The sequence below is a fragment of the Delphinus delphis genome, chromosome 9 (assembly GCF_949987515.2).
Source record: "Delphinus delphis chromosome 9, mDelDel1.2, whole genome shotgun sequence".
Taxonomy (NCBI): Eukaryota; Metazoa; Chordata; class Mammalia; order Artiodactyla; family Delphinidae; genus Delphinus; species Delphinus delphis.
The window spans coordinates 100022109-100037587 of record NC_082691.1 but is presented as its reverse complement, the minus strand read 5'-3'; the positions used below and the strand labels follow the sequence as shown (position 1 = coordinate 100037587).

At 43.1% G+C, this 15479-nt stretch overlaps 1 long non-coding RNA gene across 1 annotated transcript; it reads left to right on the top strand.

Moving 5' to 3' along the window:
• Positions 1-1902: 1902 nt before the first annotated feature.
• LOC132430807 (uncharacterized) lies at positions 1903-11646 on the top strand. Its single transcript, XR_009520569.1, has 3 exons — positions 1903-1977; positions 11069-11213; positions 11527-11646. It is a non-coding gene; the product is annotated as an uncharacterized lncRNA (long non-coding RNA).
• The last annotated feature ends 3833 nt before the right edge of the window (positions 11647-15479 follow it).

Below are 15479 nucleotides of genomic sequence, written 5' to 3'. Positions count from 1 at the left end.
GGATACAGGGAAATCGCCCGGGACGCACTGCGGGGCTTCACCCTCCCGAGCCGGGGTCTTCGGCCAGGAAGCCGAGCCGCCCCGGGCTCCCGACCTCCTACCCGGGCGGCGGGGAGCTCCCGGCGCGCTGCGCCCCGCGGTCTCCGTGGTCGTTGCCTCCTGTTCTCCGCAAGGGCTTTTGTTTTTAGCAGAAATGGGGACTGTCTGCTCTCCGGGAGGGAGATGGGGGGGGGGGGGTCCCTGTCCTCACAGAAGGGGAAACAGTGAATTTCGTCCCTGGCGGCTAAAACAAAAAATGTGTTTAATTAGCAGTGAGTTTTAAAAAAAGATGCCTGGGAGAAATAAGGCGCATGGTAACTGGGGACAGGAGACCGGGGCTGGGAACTTGCCTGCCTTTTCTCCCGCAGAGCGGCCCCAGGGTCCTGGACCTCCAGCCCCGCACCACTGGCTGCTCGGTCTTTTCAAAGTGCAAGTCCTTTCCCCCGTAGCTTTGAGGAGGGCGGGAGGGGGTCTTGTCGTACAGAAGCGAACAGTGAGAGCTGGGCGCGCAGGGCAGCTTTGGGGCAAGTCACCACTGTCAGGTTCAGTATCAGGGACCAACTACTGGACCCCCGGAGCAGGTCATTTTGAACACTTCTCTCTGTGCGTCAAAATTATTTTCAGTAATACTCATGTAATAATCAATAATAATCACTGTTTCCTCTATTCGTCCTTTAGCTGTAAAACAAGCAATTAACAATTTGAAAAAAGGAAGAAATGTCCATTTTAAAGATTTTGCCAAATTCAGTAAGATAAGTTCATGCATGAATTAAGATTTGCACTTACCAAATACAAATATTATACGGTGCAGTTCCCGCTGTGTCCCTGCTTTAAATAGTGTGTTTAAAATTTTATATTAAACAAATTCAAATTTAAAACCAATTTAAATCAATTTATTTGAAATTAAACTTTAAAATTTATTTAAATTAATTTAATTTTCAATTAAACTTTAAATAAATGAAAATTCCAAGCGGTGACATACAATGAAGTAACTCAAGTAATGTACTTTTTTCTGAAGAATCACTGTTCTCTGGTGTTTTGGGTTTTCTTCCCCCTTTTTAAAATAGACTTTATTTTTAAGGCAGTTTTAATTTCACAGCAAAATTGAGCAGTATATACAGAGATTTCCCATGGACTGGCTGCGACCAGTCCATGGGAAACAGCCTCCCAACACTATTAACATCCTGAACCAGAGTGGTACATTTGTTACAACCCACAAATTTACACATCATTATCACCCAAAGTCCATAGTTCGCATTAGGGTTCACTCTTGGTGTTGTATGTTCCATGGGTTGGGATAAATGTTTAATGACATGTATCAATCATTATAATATACAGAGTCATTTCACTGCCCTAAAAACCCTCTGTGCTCCAGTATTCATCCCTCCCTCCCGCCTAACTCCTGGCAACCAGTGATCCTTTTACTGTCTCCATAGTCTTGCCTTTCCAGAATGACGTATAGTTGGAATTATACAGCATATAGACTTTCACATTGGCTTCTCTCCCTTAGTAATATGCCTTTAAGTTTCTTCCATGGCTTTTCGTGGCTTGATAGCTTATTTCTTTTTAGTGCTGACTAATATTTCATTGTTTGAATATGCCACAGTTTATCCATTTACCTACAGAGGGACATTTTCCAAGTTTTGACAATTATGAATAAAGCTGCTATAAACATCTGTGTGCAGGTTTTTGTGTGGACATAAGTTTTCAGCTCCTTTGGATAAATACCAAGGAGCATGATGTTGGATCACATAGTTATTTAGAGTATGTTTATTTTTGTAAGAAATTGCCAAAAAAAGAAAAAAGTAATTGCCAAACTCTTCCAAAGTTGATGTACCATTTTGCATTCCCACCAGCAGTGAATGAGAATTCCTGTTGCTTCACATCTTCACCAGCATTTGGTGTTGTCAGTGTTTTGGATTTGGACCATTCTAACAGGTGTGTAGTAGTGCCTTGCTGTTTTAATTTGCAATTCTCTAATGACGTATGATGTTGAGCATCTTTTCATATATGCTTATTTGCTATGTGTATATCTTCTTTGGTGAGGTGTCTGTTTGGGTCTTTTGCCCATTTAAAAATTGAATTGTTTGCTTATTGTTGGACTTTAAGAGTTGGACTTTGGATAGGAGTCCTTTATCAGATGAATGTCTTTTGCAAATATTTTCTCCTAGCCTATGGCTGGTCTCCTCATTCTCTTGATAGTGTCTTTCCCAGAGCAGAAGTTTTTAATTTTAATGAAGTCCAGCTTATCAATGATTTGTTTCATGGATCATGCCTTTGATGTTGTGTCTAAAAAGTCATCACCATCCTTAAGGTCACCTAGATTTTTTTCCTGTGTTATCCTCTAGGAGTTTTATAGTTTTGCATTTAGGTCTATGATCCTTTCTTTAAAAAATTGAAGTGTAGTTGATTTACAATGTTGTGTTAGTTTCTGGTATACAGCAAAGTGATTCATATATATATTAGATTCTTTTCCATTAATATTTATTACAAGGTATTGAATACAGTTCCCTGTGCTATACAGTAGGACCTTGTTGTCTATCTATTTTATATATAGTAGTCTGTATCTGCTAATCCCAAACTCCTTATTTATCCCTTACCCCACTTTCCCCTTTGGTAACCGTAAGTTTGTTTTCTATGTTTGTGAGTCTGTTTCTGTTTTGTAAATAGTTCACTTGTATCAGTTTTTTTAGGCTCCACATATAAGTGATATCATACGATATTTGTCTTTCTCTGTCTTACTTCACTTAGTATGATCATCTCTAGGTCCATCTAGGATCCTTTTTTTTTTTTTTTTTTTCCGGTACGCGGGCCTCTCACTGTTGCGGCCTCTCCCGTTGTGGAGCACAGGCTCTGGACGCGCACGCTCAGCAGCCATGGCTCACGGGCCCAGCCGCTCCGCGGCATAGTGCGATCTTCCTGGACAGGGGCACGAACCCATATCCCCTGCATCGGCAGGCGGACTCTCAACCACTGCGCCACCAGGGAAGTCCAAAACTGCCCTTTAAATTGTGAAATGTAATTTGCTGTGAGGACCATCTCCTGGATACACCGGTAGCCACTTATATGTAATTGGGACCCTCACAAAAACACCTTCTCCCTAACAATTTAATCACAAGGCAGCAATCAACATATTGTAACTGTTGGCAATCAATCAACTGCTTTAGAACCTTATTTTCCTCAAATGTAAAAGGAGGAATTGGTCTAGAGCCCTCTAAAATGCATCTCTAAAGTTATGAGATTCCGATATGATTTAAGTCTTCATTATGGCTTTATTGACATATTCACACACCATAAAATTCATCCTCTTAACGTGTACAATTCAGGCCATTGTAGTGTATTCATGGAGTTATGCAACATCACCACTATCTAATTTTAGAACATCATCATTTTCCACCCTCCCCCCCAAACCCCCCATATTTACTAGTGGTCACTCCCCCTACTCCCTGGCAACCATGAATCTACTGTCTCTATAGATTTGCCTATTCTGAACCTTCGTATAAATGTAATCATACAATATATAGGCTTTTGTGTCTGGCTTCTTGCACCGTTTTCAAGGTTCTGCCATGCTGTGTCAGGCATCGGCAATCCATTCCTTTCTATGGCAGAATGATATTCCACTGTATGGACATACCGCATTTCGTTTCTGTATTCAGCAGTTGATGGACATTTGCGTTTTACTGTTATACTAATACTGCTGTGAACACCTATGTAGACGTTTCCAGTGTGAATTTATGTGGTTCTTTATTTTGGCAGACCTTGATATGCTTTGTGGGTCAGTAGATTGCAGGAGATAAAAGATTCTCCACGTCTGCTCTTCAAAATAAGAGAAGGATAGCCCACGGGGAGGCATAGACTGAAATACTGATACCTATTTGTTGAGTGATTGAAAACAAAGAGGTAGTGCAAAAGAATCAAATGATGGTAGATGGTCAGACTGCCCGCAGGTGTGGATGATCCAAACAGATTCCATACCAGATGGGTAAATCATTAAATCTTAATAACCCATGAGTACCATGAATGGAAAAAAGGAAGAGAGAATGAGGAAAGTGTTCAGAAAAACTCCCTGTTGCATGCACAATTTATGGGAGATCCAGAGCCTCATAGTATAACTCCTGGAGCATCTCAGTATAGTCTATACTATAGTCTCTGTAGGAATGGCACCCCCTGGAGTTGTTCAGTGCACAGCCTGCCCAGCCATACACTGTGGCCATGGGGAAGGTCATCCTGGAAAGGCTCGCATTCTCAACAGGCTCTCCCTGTTTGCCATGCCTGCACAGCAAGAACCTAAAAAGCATAGGGCCAATACCAAGGATTACATTTTATATTTTAATTAAAATATGACTTCCCTGTAGGCTGATTTCTTTCATATCCTATGTACCTTTGCTACTTTGCATAGTGTAATCTAACCTTGCTCTGAAATGACATCTTCCATTCCTCACTTTCAGATTTTCAACCAAGACGATATTGTATATATGTATATGTATGTATATATATTTTCCAATAAGAATGTATAATATAATATAGAATGTTATAATAAATTATATGGAATATAAGATAATATGAAACATATAATATAACAAAATAATTCTATGTAATATATTATACTTACCTATAAATGTATAAATATTTAAATATATTTATGAATATATTATTATATATTAGATATTATATGTACTATACTACATAATAATTAGAATCTAATATATTCTAGTAAGAAGCAAGATGTAATTACTTTAATTAATCGTACTCATAAGCTCACCTTAGTGCTACAAGGAAAGAATGATCATTTACTTCAAGGGTACATTGTACATATTCCTGTCCGATAGGAAGAAATCACTAAGTACAGCATGAAACTAATCTTTCTACAAGTTCATTTAAAAAATTCAAATATTGTAATTAGAACATTGCCCAGGGATCCAATTTAAACTTAATGATACTTGCTAGCAGGCTCTGATGTTTTAACTGAGGTGATAATTACGCTACAGACGATTGATGTGCTAATTAGCTGCTACCTGTGTCACATCTGATAGCACTAAACAAACCAAGCAAACCTTCCTCAGCAACTCACAGCCTCATCACCCCAGGTCACGGAAACTTGCCATGATCTTGCGTCACGAGGGTATTTATTCAAAGTGCAATACAGACTTACTGGCAAGACGCAAGAGCAAGCTGTGCACAGGAAAGGAGAAAGAGCATGGAAGAGGTGTCTGCAGCATCGAACAGAGAGGGTGTGGGTGGGAGGTGCTGTGTGTGCGCAGACACGGGTTGTTATCACCAAGGGAAGTCAGGCCGCCAGAGCGATGCAAGGTTTGAAATATAAACAGCATTCAGAAACGTGCCCACTCGATTTTCCACCGGAGAGGACAGTATGGAAAGGGAGAGGAAGAAAGAGTAACTTTTCCATGGAGAAACCTGACAAACCCGACCTCCGTCAGGTGATCAAGGTTAAATCAACAGTGATAAGTCATAGTGACAGTACGTGACCGTGATACAATATAATGGCACGCCACTTCGGAGGTCTTTCTCCAAAAACTCGTAACCCTGATCTAATTATGAGGAAAACATCAGACAAATCCCAATGAAGGGACAGTCTACAAAACACCTGCTCAGCAATCCTCCAATCTGTTGAGATCATCAAAAACAGGGATACTGAGAAACTGTTACAGACAAGGGGAGCCTAAGGAGACATGACGACTACATGTAATGGGGTGTCCTGGATGGAACCCCGGACCAGAAGAAGGGTGTTAGGGGAAAACTGAGTAATGTAGGAGCTTTAGTCAATAAGACTGTATCAATATTGGTTCACTAATTGTGACACCTGTACCCTACCAGTGTAAGATGTTAATAATAGGGGACCCTGGGTGCAGGGTACCTGGAAACTCTCTGTACTTTATTCACAATAGGTCTGTAAATCTCAAACTGTTCTAAAAAGTTCGTCTCTTTATTTAAAACAAACAAACAAACAAAAAAACAGGTCCACTCAAAGTTGACCACTTCCGGTATAAAATGACCTGTGAGTGCGTATCGCACAAGTCATCCTCTTGCAGTTAAGAAACCAAGGCATTCTGAGTAAGGGATTTGCTCAGAGTTTCAACCGGAGCAAAGACGATAAAGCTCGCTGTCCGCGGGGTCCTGGCTGCAAAGCTGGTTTCCTTGGAAAAGCCAGCCGTTCGCCATGCATGTGACATTGACACTGATCTTCCGTCTGTCAACTGTATTCTAGAGTTATGGATGTCAGTGGTACCTAGGGGTAACAGTGAGGTGTCTTCTAAACTCTTGGACGGAGGGAAGTCAGAGAAAATCACCCAATTAGAAATTAACCCATCAATTAGCATAAACTAAGGAACTATCTTATAGTATGATGGAAAAATTCGAGTGTCAACTTAGGGCAGCAGAACCAGGCTGTGGTTATAATGAGCTGAGTGGAATCTTGTGTGCCTCTGTCCTCTTCCTTGTTTGGGGAAAGACTGTGATTGGATTGGAGCCTAACAGAGGAGCCCAGAGTGGGCAGTGAATCTCCATGAACTGACCAGCAGAGGATGTCTGGCCACCAGACCTCTGTATTTGTCATTCAGCAACTTCACCTTGCTTGGGGCTCCTGGCTCCCCGTTATGGGTTGAAATGTGTCCCCCCACCCCAAATAATATGTTGAAGTCCTAACCCCAGTACCTGTGAATGTGACCTTATTTGCAAACAGGGTCATTGCAGATGTAATTAGTCTAGTTAAGATGAGGTTGAACTGGAGTTGGGTTGCCCCCTAATCCAATATGACTGGTGTCCTGATAAGAAGTGGGGACAACACCATATGAAGACCAGACACACACGGGGCAACCACCATGCAATGACAGGCAGAGACTGGAGAGGGGCAGCTGCAGGCAGGGAAGGCCAATGTCAACTGACCAACCAGCACCAGAAGCCAGGAAGAGGCGAGGAAGGACCCTCCTCCATGGGACTTATCGGGAGCCCAGCCCTGCTGACATCTGCTGGACTTCCAGTCTCCAGAACTTTGAGACAGTAAATTTCTGTTGTTTCAGTCCACTCCGTGTGCGGCACTTTGATGGCAGCCCTAGGAGACTAGCACACTCACCACGAGTGCATCATTTTGGTGTTGCTGTGATAGTTAATGGCGTTCTGGTCCGAGTGACCTCTGGAGCTCCCATGGTTGATGGAACTCTTGGCGCTCTGGCTCACATGCCCGTCTCAGGGAGCACCGTTATTGCTTTCCTCTCCGGGGACTGACAAAAATGTTCCTGAACCTATGAGGCTGAAATAGAGTACCGGGCTGTGGTTAAGTCCAGGGGGAAACCTGAGCTTTTCTGCCAACACGGCAACCTCACCAGTGCTTTCACTCAGCCCCAACCAGGAGTAACGTGCCAAGAAAAGAAACCAGCAAGAAAGATGCCAAAGACTTTGAGCTTGACTGTGCATGATTTTTTGTTTGTTTTTACTTAAAACAAACACACACCGTTCCAGGTTTTTTTTTTTTCTATAGTGTATGTGTATTGTTTTTGTAATCAGAAAACTCCCACAAATCTCTTATTTCTTGGTGGGAGGTATGTTTCAAGTGTATTTCCCTTGCATTTGTAGTGAGGTGGTCCCTGACTCCACAGGTCCCCCACTTACCCTCCACCTGTGTGCGTCCTCAACCTCCCCCCACCCCTGCCACCGGCAGACACGCATGGTCTTCCCCACCTTGAAAAATGACGATCGCCTTGGGTCCTCCCAACTCCACAGGCTGATTCCTAAATCCCTCCACTCACTGCCTAACCTCTGACACTTGGAGACAAGCCACACTAGGAATTTCAAGCAGAAGGACTTTAGCCGAGGGAGCTGGGACGGTCTGAACAGCACAGGAAGAGAGCGGGACCACTGCTTCCCTCAGGTTCACGGCCATAGTCGTGATCCAGAAAGCCAGGGTTGTCAAGCTACATAGAGGTCAGGGCATGGCTGCTCAAAGCACAGCTGTCCAACTTGGTGTTTGCTCCCCCCATTGCAGGAGGAAAAGAGCTTCTACCTCCTGTATAATTTCCAGATCCCATTCCAGTCCATCTCAGGCAGAAAACAAACTATACGTGGACCACTGCTGGCACAGGAGGCTGGGAAGTGCGCTTTCCAGGTGTCCAGCCTCGGTGGTACTGGAGTGAGATAGAAGAGGGATGGAAATGTGCACTGACTGTCCACCACTAGATAAAATCCAGGACAGATTCCCTCCTTAACTTTCTCCAAACCTCCCTCCTCTCTCCAGGGTCTCCAGTTCCTTGTCTTGACAAATCCAATGGCTGTCTCAATTCTTACTTTCCGTAACCCAACCCAATTGTGTGGCACCTTTAGCCGGGACTCCCTCCTCACTCTCCCTGGCTCTGGGCTGCCTGCCTTAACTCCCCCTCTATCCTTTCCTATTCCCTCCTCCAGCCCTTTGAGTATCTGTCTCTCCCTTGACAAATCTCTTCACGTCCTTCTCTTCATATTCCCGGCTTCAGCTATGCCCGCCTGCGATGCCTGGATATTCACACACAGACGTCTCACTCTGACCTCAAACAACCTTCCTGGCACCCACCCCATCATCCTGATCTTCTCTCTTCAGAACTGTCTCCCTCATCCAGCTGCCCTGTTTTTAGCCAAGGAATGACCATTCTCTCTGCCCCTGGTTTGAACCTTTAGAGTTCATGTTTCCCACACCCTGCCAATCACTTGCAGTGTCTGAATTGTTCTTCAAAACGTGTGTCCTTTATTCCTCATTTCTAATCATGTTCAGCTTATTCTCTCTCTCTCATTAAATTGTAGCAACAGATCCTTTCTGATCTTTGTGACTCTTGTTTATTTATCCCCTGCCCTCACCTTGAGTCTGTCCTGACATCTGCTGCCTTTTCAATATCTTTTTTTTGTAGTTGAAGTATGGTTGACTTACCATGTTGTGTTGCCTTCTGTCGTACAGCAAAGTGATTCAGTTATACATATATATATATATATATATATATTCTTTTTCATACTCTTTTCCATTGTGGTTTATCATAGGTATTGAATATAGTTCACTGTGCTGTACAGTAGCACCTTGTTGTTTATCCATCCTATATACAAAAGCTGACATCTGCTAACCCTGACCTCCCACTCCATCCCTCCCCTGACCCCCTCCCCCTTGGCAGCCACAAGTCTGTTCTCTATGCCTGTGAGTCTGTTTCTGTTTCGTAGATAGGTTTATTTGTGTCATATTTTAGATTCCACATATAAGTGATATCATATGGTATTTGTCCTCTTTCTGACTTACTTCACTTAGTATGATAATCTCTAGTTGCATCCATGTTGCTGCAAATGGCATTCGTTTGTTCTTTTTTAGGACCGAGTAGTATTCCACTGTATATATGTATCACATCTTCTTTATCCATTCATCTGTCGAGGGACCTTTAGGTTGTTTCCATGACTTCACTATTGTGAATAGTGCTGCTATGAACGCAGGGGTGCGTGTATCTTTTTAGATTAGAGTTTTGTCTGGCTATTTGCCCAGGAGTGGGATTACTGGATCATATGGTAATTCTATTTTTAGTTTTCTGAGGAACTTCCATACTGTTCTCCATAGTGGCTGCACCAGCTTACATTCCCACCCACAGTGTAGGAGGGTTCGGTTTTCTCCACATCCTCTCCTCTGTTGCCGTTTCTAATATTATTCCTTCAACACCATTTCACCAAATAACACCTCAATCAGAAATTAACAATGCTCTCTGAATGCCATAATTTATGCCCTTCTGCCACATTTTAAGGTCCTCCAGAATCTGGACCCATTCTACCTTTCCCACATTTATAGTAGATTTTTAAATGCATGGTTTATAATTATGCTACAAAAAAAAACCCAAAACCAACAAACCAACAACCCAACCAACCAACTCTCACTGATCAGCTTTGGAGAATGCTTGCGAACAAACTCATTATTTTCAAAACTGTAGACAGAGGAAAAGACTCAAACATTTATCCTGCTCTTACACAATATGCTGCACCTCAGAGTAACTCATAGTTGCTGAAGGAAAGTTTCTCTTCGTAGAGTCATGCCAACTCACAGAAGAGAAGGGAAGATTGAGTTAAAACCGCACCGTTGTGCGACCTTGGATGAATCAATAGATCCGGGCAACAGTTACCAACAGCTGTTAACGCCGCGAAAAGAGAGAATCCTACATCATGTGCTTCTTTACAGATGTTCACAACACCAGGAATGCCTCCCCAATCCAACTTGAATCTGATCAAGACTCCAGACTTCCCTATCCATTTACAGGAGATACAGAACAAAGGAACTCTGTAAACTACATCCCAGGGAGGCAATCTGGGAAATCCAACCTGTGCAAACTCTGAAGTCGAATGACCCAGTTTCCTCAACAAGTAAATTGCATAAGACGGAAAGGGGAGAAGCCTACAGATTAAAAGAGAATTAAGAGGGACTTCCCTGGTGGCGCAGTGGTTAAGAATCCGCCTGTCAATGCAGGGCACACGGGTTTGAGCCCTGGTCCGGGAAGATCCCACATGCTGCGGAGCAACTAAGCTCTTGTGCTGCAACTACTGAGCCTGCGCTCTAGAGCCCGTGAGCCACAACTACTGAGCCCACGTGCCACAACTACTGAGCCCACGTGCCACAACTACTGAAGCTCGCATGCCTAGAGCCTGTACCCCACAACAAGAGAAGCCACTACAATGAGAAGCCCGCGCACCACAACGAAGAGTATCCCCCGCTCGCCGCAACTAGAGAAAGCCCGCGCGCAGCAACGAAGACCCAACGCAGCCATAAATAAATAAATAAATTTATTTTTTTAAAAAAAGAGAGAGAATTAAGAGACAGAAGGTAGATTAGTGGTTGCCGGGGACCGAGGTGGGAGGGGAAAAATGGGAGTGTTTGTTGATGGATATGGGGTGAAGAAAATGTTCTGGTATTTGATAGCAGCGATGGTTGCATAACCTTGTGAATATGCTGAAAAGGACTCAATTGTGTACTTTAGAAAGTTGAATCTTATGTGAATTATATCTTAATTAAAAAATTTTTTTACAGAGAATTAAGAGACATGCAAACCCATTATGGTGTATGGATCTTATTTGGATCCAGATTCAAAATACAAGCTGGAAAAAATTATGAGACAGGAAAATACCAAGGCTGCGTATTTGATGACATTAAGGAATTATTGTTAAATTTTTAGGTAAGTGATAGTATTGTGGTTATGGTGTTTTGTTTTGTTTTGTTTTTGCGGTACGCGGGCCTCTCACTGCTGTGGCCTGTCCCGTTGTGGAGCACAGGCTCCGGACGCGCAGGCTCAGCGGCCATGGCTCACGGGCCCAGCCGCTTCGCGGCATGTGGGATCTTCCCAGACCGGGGCACAGAACCCGTGTCCCCTGCATCGGCAGGCGGACTCTCAACCACTGTGCCACCAGGGAAGCCCGGTGGTTATGTTTTTAAAAAGAGTTTTCAAAGGAGTTATTTTCCTTTGTAATTTTATGTTGAAATATTTGCAGTTGAAGAAAATATGATGTCTGGGATTTGCTTCAAAATGATCTGAGGAGGGAATGGATGAAACAGGAATGGATGAAATCCTGGGACGGATGAACGGATGGAACAGGATTGGTCTGCTGTGGGGCGGGGCTAGGGGCTGGTCGCTGCTACACAGAGTCAATCAAATGTTCTCCAGGCTACTGTCTCAGGATCTTTTTTAGTGGTGACCATGATTGGGCCTGCTCCCGGCTCCTGGGGAGGTGTCCTCTGTCCCCTGGGGCCGGGGTGGAAGAATCCAGCTTTCTGGAGCCACCGTTATCTCTCTCCAGTGCAACCTCTGTTGTTAACTCCTTGGTGCGCTGGGAAGCAAACGATTCTGTCTGTAGAGACAGAAGCAAAGAAGGAAAGGGAAAAGAACTGATTCTGAAAGAAGGCTGTTGAGAGCTTAACTGAGAAGTGTCCTGCAGAACCTCCATGGAACAGCAGAGCTGAAAATTAAAGCACACACAAACTTTCTGAGTGACTTTTATTCTGAAGATAAAGTGCAATGCATGTAACGAGTCAATGTGAGAGCGGTGGACACAGGGCTGTTGAATGAACCCCTCTGTGGAAAGGTGCAGCTCACAACGTGAACAGGGGCGTCTTTCTGGAAATGGCCCCGGACTGAGGCTCTGGGCTGATAGGAAACAGTGTCGGGGCCTGCCCCCCCGCTTCCAGAAGGTGGGAAGAACCGGTGAAGGTGCTTCTGCACTGCTGCTGATTAGCGTGGGGTCAGGAGGAGGGCTTTGTGAACACACCTCTGATCGCTACAGCCCCAAAGCCTGGGGACAGAGCGCCAGGCATCCCCAGTGCGTTGTCTTCAGCAGCGTCGGTTTCCATTCTGTCCTTTCCTTGGCAGCCCCTAAATCTCATTATTCACCAACACCTTCTACCACCTGCTCCAGCTCCCAGAGGGGCCCTTCCACTTACTTCGCCCACCCATTAGGAATAAATCGACTTCTAGACCAAGGCCTGGAAAATTTTCTATATTACAGTCAGTAACTTTAAATAAATGCTTAGTCGCTCAATTTTTCAGGCATTCCCAAAACACTCATTGTGTACCTGTGAAGAGGGGGTTTGTGTGCTAGGCAGAAGGAAGGCACGGATGAAAGAACCCGGGACACTCTCCCTCTCTAGTTGGGGAGCCAGAAAAGGGGATGGAAAATGAGAATACGAGGCAATAGGTAGCTGCATGAAGGCAGCATGGGGAACTCTGCCTGGAGGGGAAGGTAGGGTGTTTTTTGCCAAAGGCAGTGGGTAGGGGCTTAGAGATGGGGCAGGGGAATCAGAGAGGTGGGCCCTAGAGGCATAGTCTCTCCAAGGGATCAATTTCCATTCTGCCCCTGGAGAGCAAGGCATTTGATATCCAGTTCAACACAATTATTAGTCCTCAATGGACCATGCAGAGGAGAAGCATGGCTGCTACAGTCACACTTCACCCCAGGTCCCTGAGGCATGCACACCGCTCTTGCTGCGCTGGTCTCTGGGATGCTCGTCCCACACCCACACCCACACACCCAGGACAGAGGCCATGATCCAGGCAACTGAGAAGACACTAGTCGGATACAAGGGGCAAAGGGTTGGGGGAGCAATGGGAAAGCTGCCTCATTATCCGTATTTGCTTTAATTCTTTGTTCCCTGTAACTTTGTCTGTCAGTTGAAATCACGATGGGGTTTGGACTAGAGATCATCTAAGGGGGTGTTCCTGGAGACTCAGGCTATTTCTGTTTCAGTGACTCAACCGCCAACCATTGCCCTTCATCCCCACTGCAGAACAAAGGAAAAGATATATGTACTGTTTCCTCCATAATCAGGAGCTTTGGGGAATGATATCACCCTTATTTTCTTTGCTTTGCTCTGATGGCCAGTCTCATTCTCTAGAAAGGACAGATTATGCTGGTTTTATTATTTTAAAAAAATGATCATTACTATTTTGAACTAAAGCAAATATAATAGAAAGGGTCAAGGAAAGACTTGTGGATTTCTCCCTTTTGCCCTGCACCTTAGCTCTTATCCCTAAATTCCTCTGAACACAGTGATTAGGCCTGAGCTACTGAGAGATACTTACAGAGCTTCATCATTGACAAGGGTTTGCAGCTCAAACAATAGATAACCATGATGGTAAAGAGAGCCTTGGTCCTCAGAGGAGACAATCAGATCTGATTGTACCGGGTCCTTTGAAAACTCCTCCCTTCTGAGCAAAAAAGCACCCTGGACATGCTGCCAGGGAAGCTTAACCCTTGGCAGTAACGCTGTACCTGCCCCATCTCCAAGGGCTACGACACGAGAAGTGTGCTCCGACCCAAAAGCCATAGGGAACTGCCATTCAGGTTAAGTACAAATGAAAGGCTCAAACCTGCAAAAGGCCATTTCCAGTACAAAAAAAAAAAAAAAAAAAAAATGCACTTGTTATGAAACTTAGAAAAAGAACGGTATTGTTCCTAGTTGCTATAAGTGCATTTTTTTAAGATTGTTTTTCCTCAAAAATGAATATTTTGCAAAGTTATTTTTTTTAATTGGCTACAAACTCAAAAGGTGAAAAGCTAGTCAAATTTAGCAGTGGGGGGTTGTATACCAACTTTAGTGACACTAACGTTAATAAGTTCTGGTAACCCACTACCATCGGACCAGCCAAGAGAACCACTTTCACTTTCATTATATAAATCTCTTCAGTAGCTACTCTAAATAACTTAGGATGAGTTGTTTTAATCATTTTCAAAACGTCTTAATGTTACATGAGCCATACAATATAGTGCTACAGAAACCGATGCCTTTCCTGATGATTTTCCCTAGATTTTAAACAGCTTAACACAAACTGATATTCAAAATGAATATAGTTGCATGATGGGAAATAGAAACAAATTACCAGATGGAAGCCTCTTGTCCTTCACAAATATTTTAGGACATCCAGGGATCACAGAAAAATAAATAAATAATGAACATATTTGTGCCCAATGTTTAGCCAAAAAAAAAAATTAATGTCAACAAAATGAGCTTTGATTATGTTTTTTTTGTAATCGTCTTTCTGTCTATGATCTGCAAAATGCCTTCCTGACTCAGGGCAGCAGCAGAGGGCAGTACTACACAGAAGATTCACTTTCCATCTAGAGCTTTGACTAGAGAACTTCTCGTCCACGAATACGTTTTTTTTTTTACTTTTAAAATTCTATTTTATTTATTTTTTTAGACAGCGGGTTCTTATTTGGTATCCATTTTATACATATTAGTGTATATATGTCAATCCCAATCTCCCAGTTCGTCCATGAATACAATTAATGTTTATACTTGTTTTATTCTAGACTTCTTTTCTTAATAATCCCTGATCGTTATAATAAGTTAAATAGTTAGGCCAAGTTTAATATGACCGTATCCTTCACCTTTAAGAAAGACTGCTGCTGTGATGTAGGAGTTACCATAAAATGCTGAAAATGGTCTTTTGCCAATGGTTTTGTTATTGGGGCCAAATCCCACTCAATGATTAGATATAAGCACCCTCACCAAAATCCAGGTAAGAAATTCCACATTAATCAGAAGAAAATGAATGAAAGTGATTAGAAAATGATCAAGAAATCTTCGTTATTATCTTTGCCTGTCAAATCTTAATTTTCCTGCTTTAAATCATTTGTACTTTAAAATATTAAATGTTAAAGTGAATTGAAATTTTCAAGGATGGAAGAAAACGTGGGAAGATTATGATTAATACGAATGCTTAGGAAATGCCGCTTGGTAAGGCATAGCATTTGCTGACCTCACCTTCATCGAGCTTAGTCAATAACAGAAAGTTCTTTTAAGTAATTGGAATAAGAATTATGAAGTTTCCTTGGGATCTGGGGCTGAGAGAAGTGAAGGGCTGAGCCTTCTGGGGGATGAAGAATAGAAGATACAGGCTCTATCCTCATCTTTATAATCTCTCAGGCGGTGATTGGGACCACTTGCC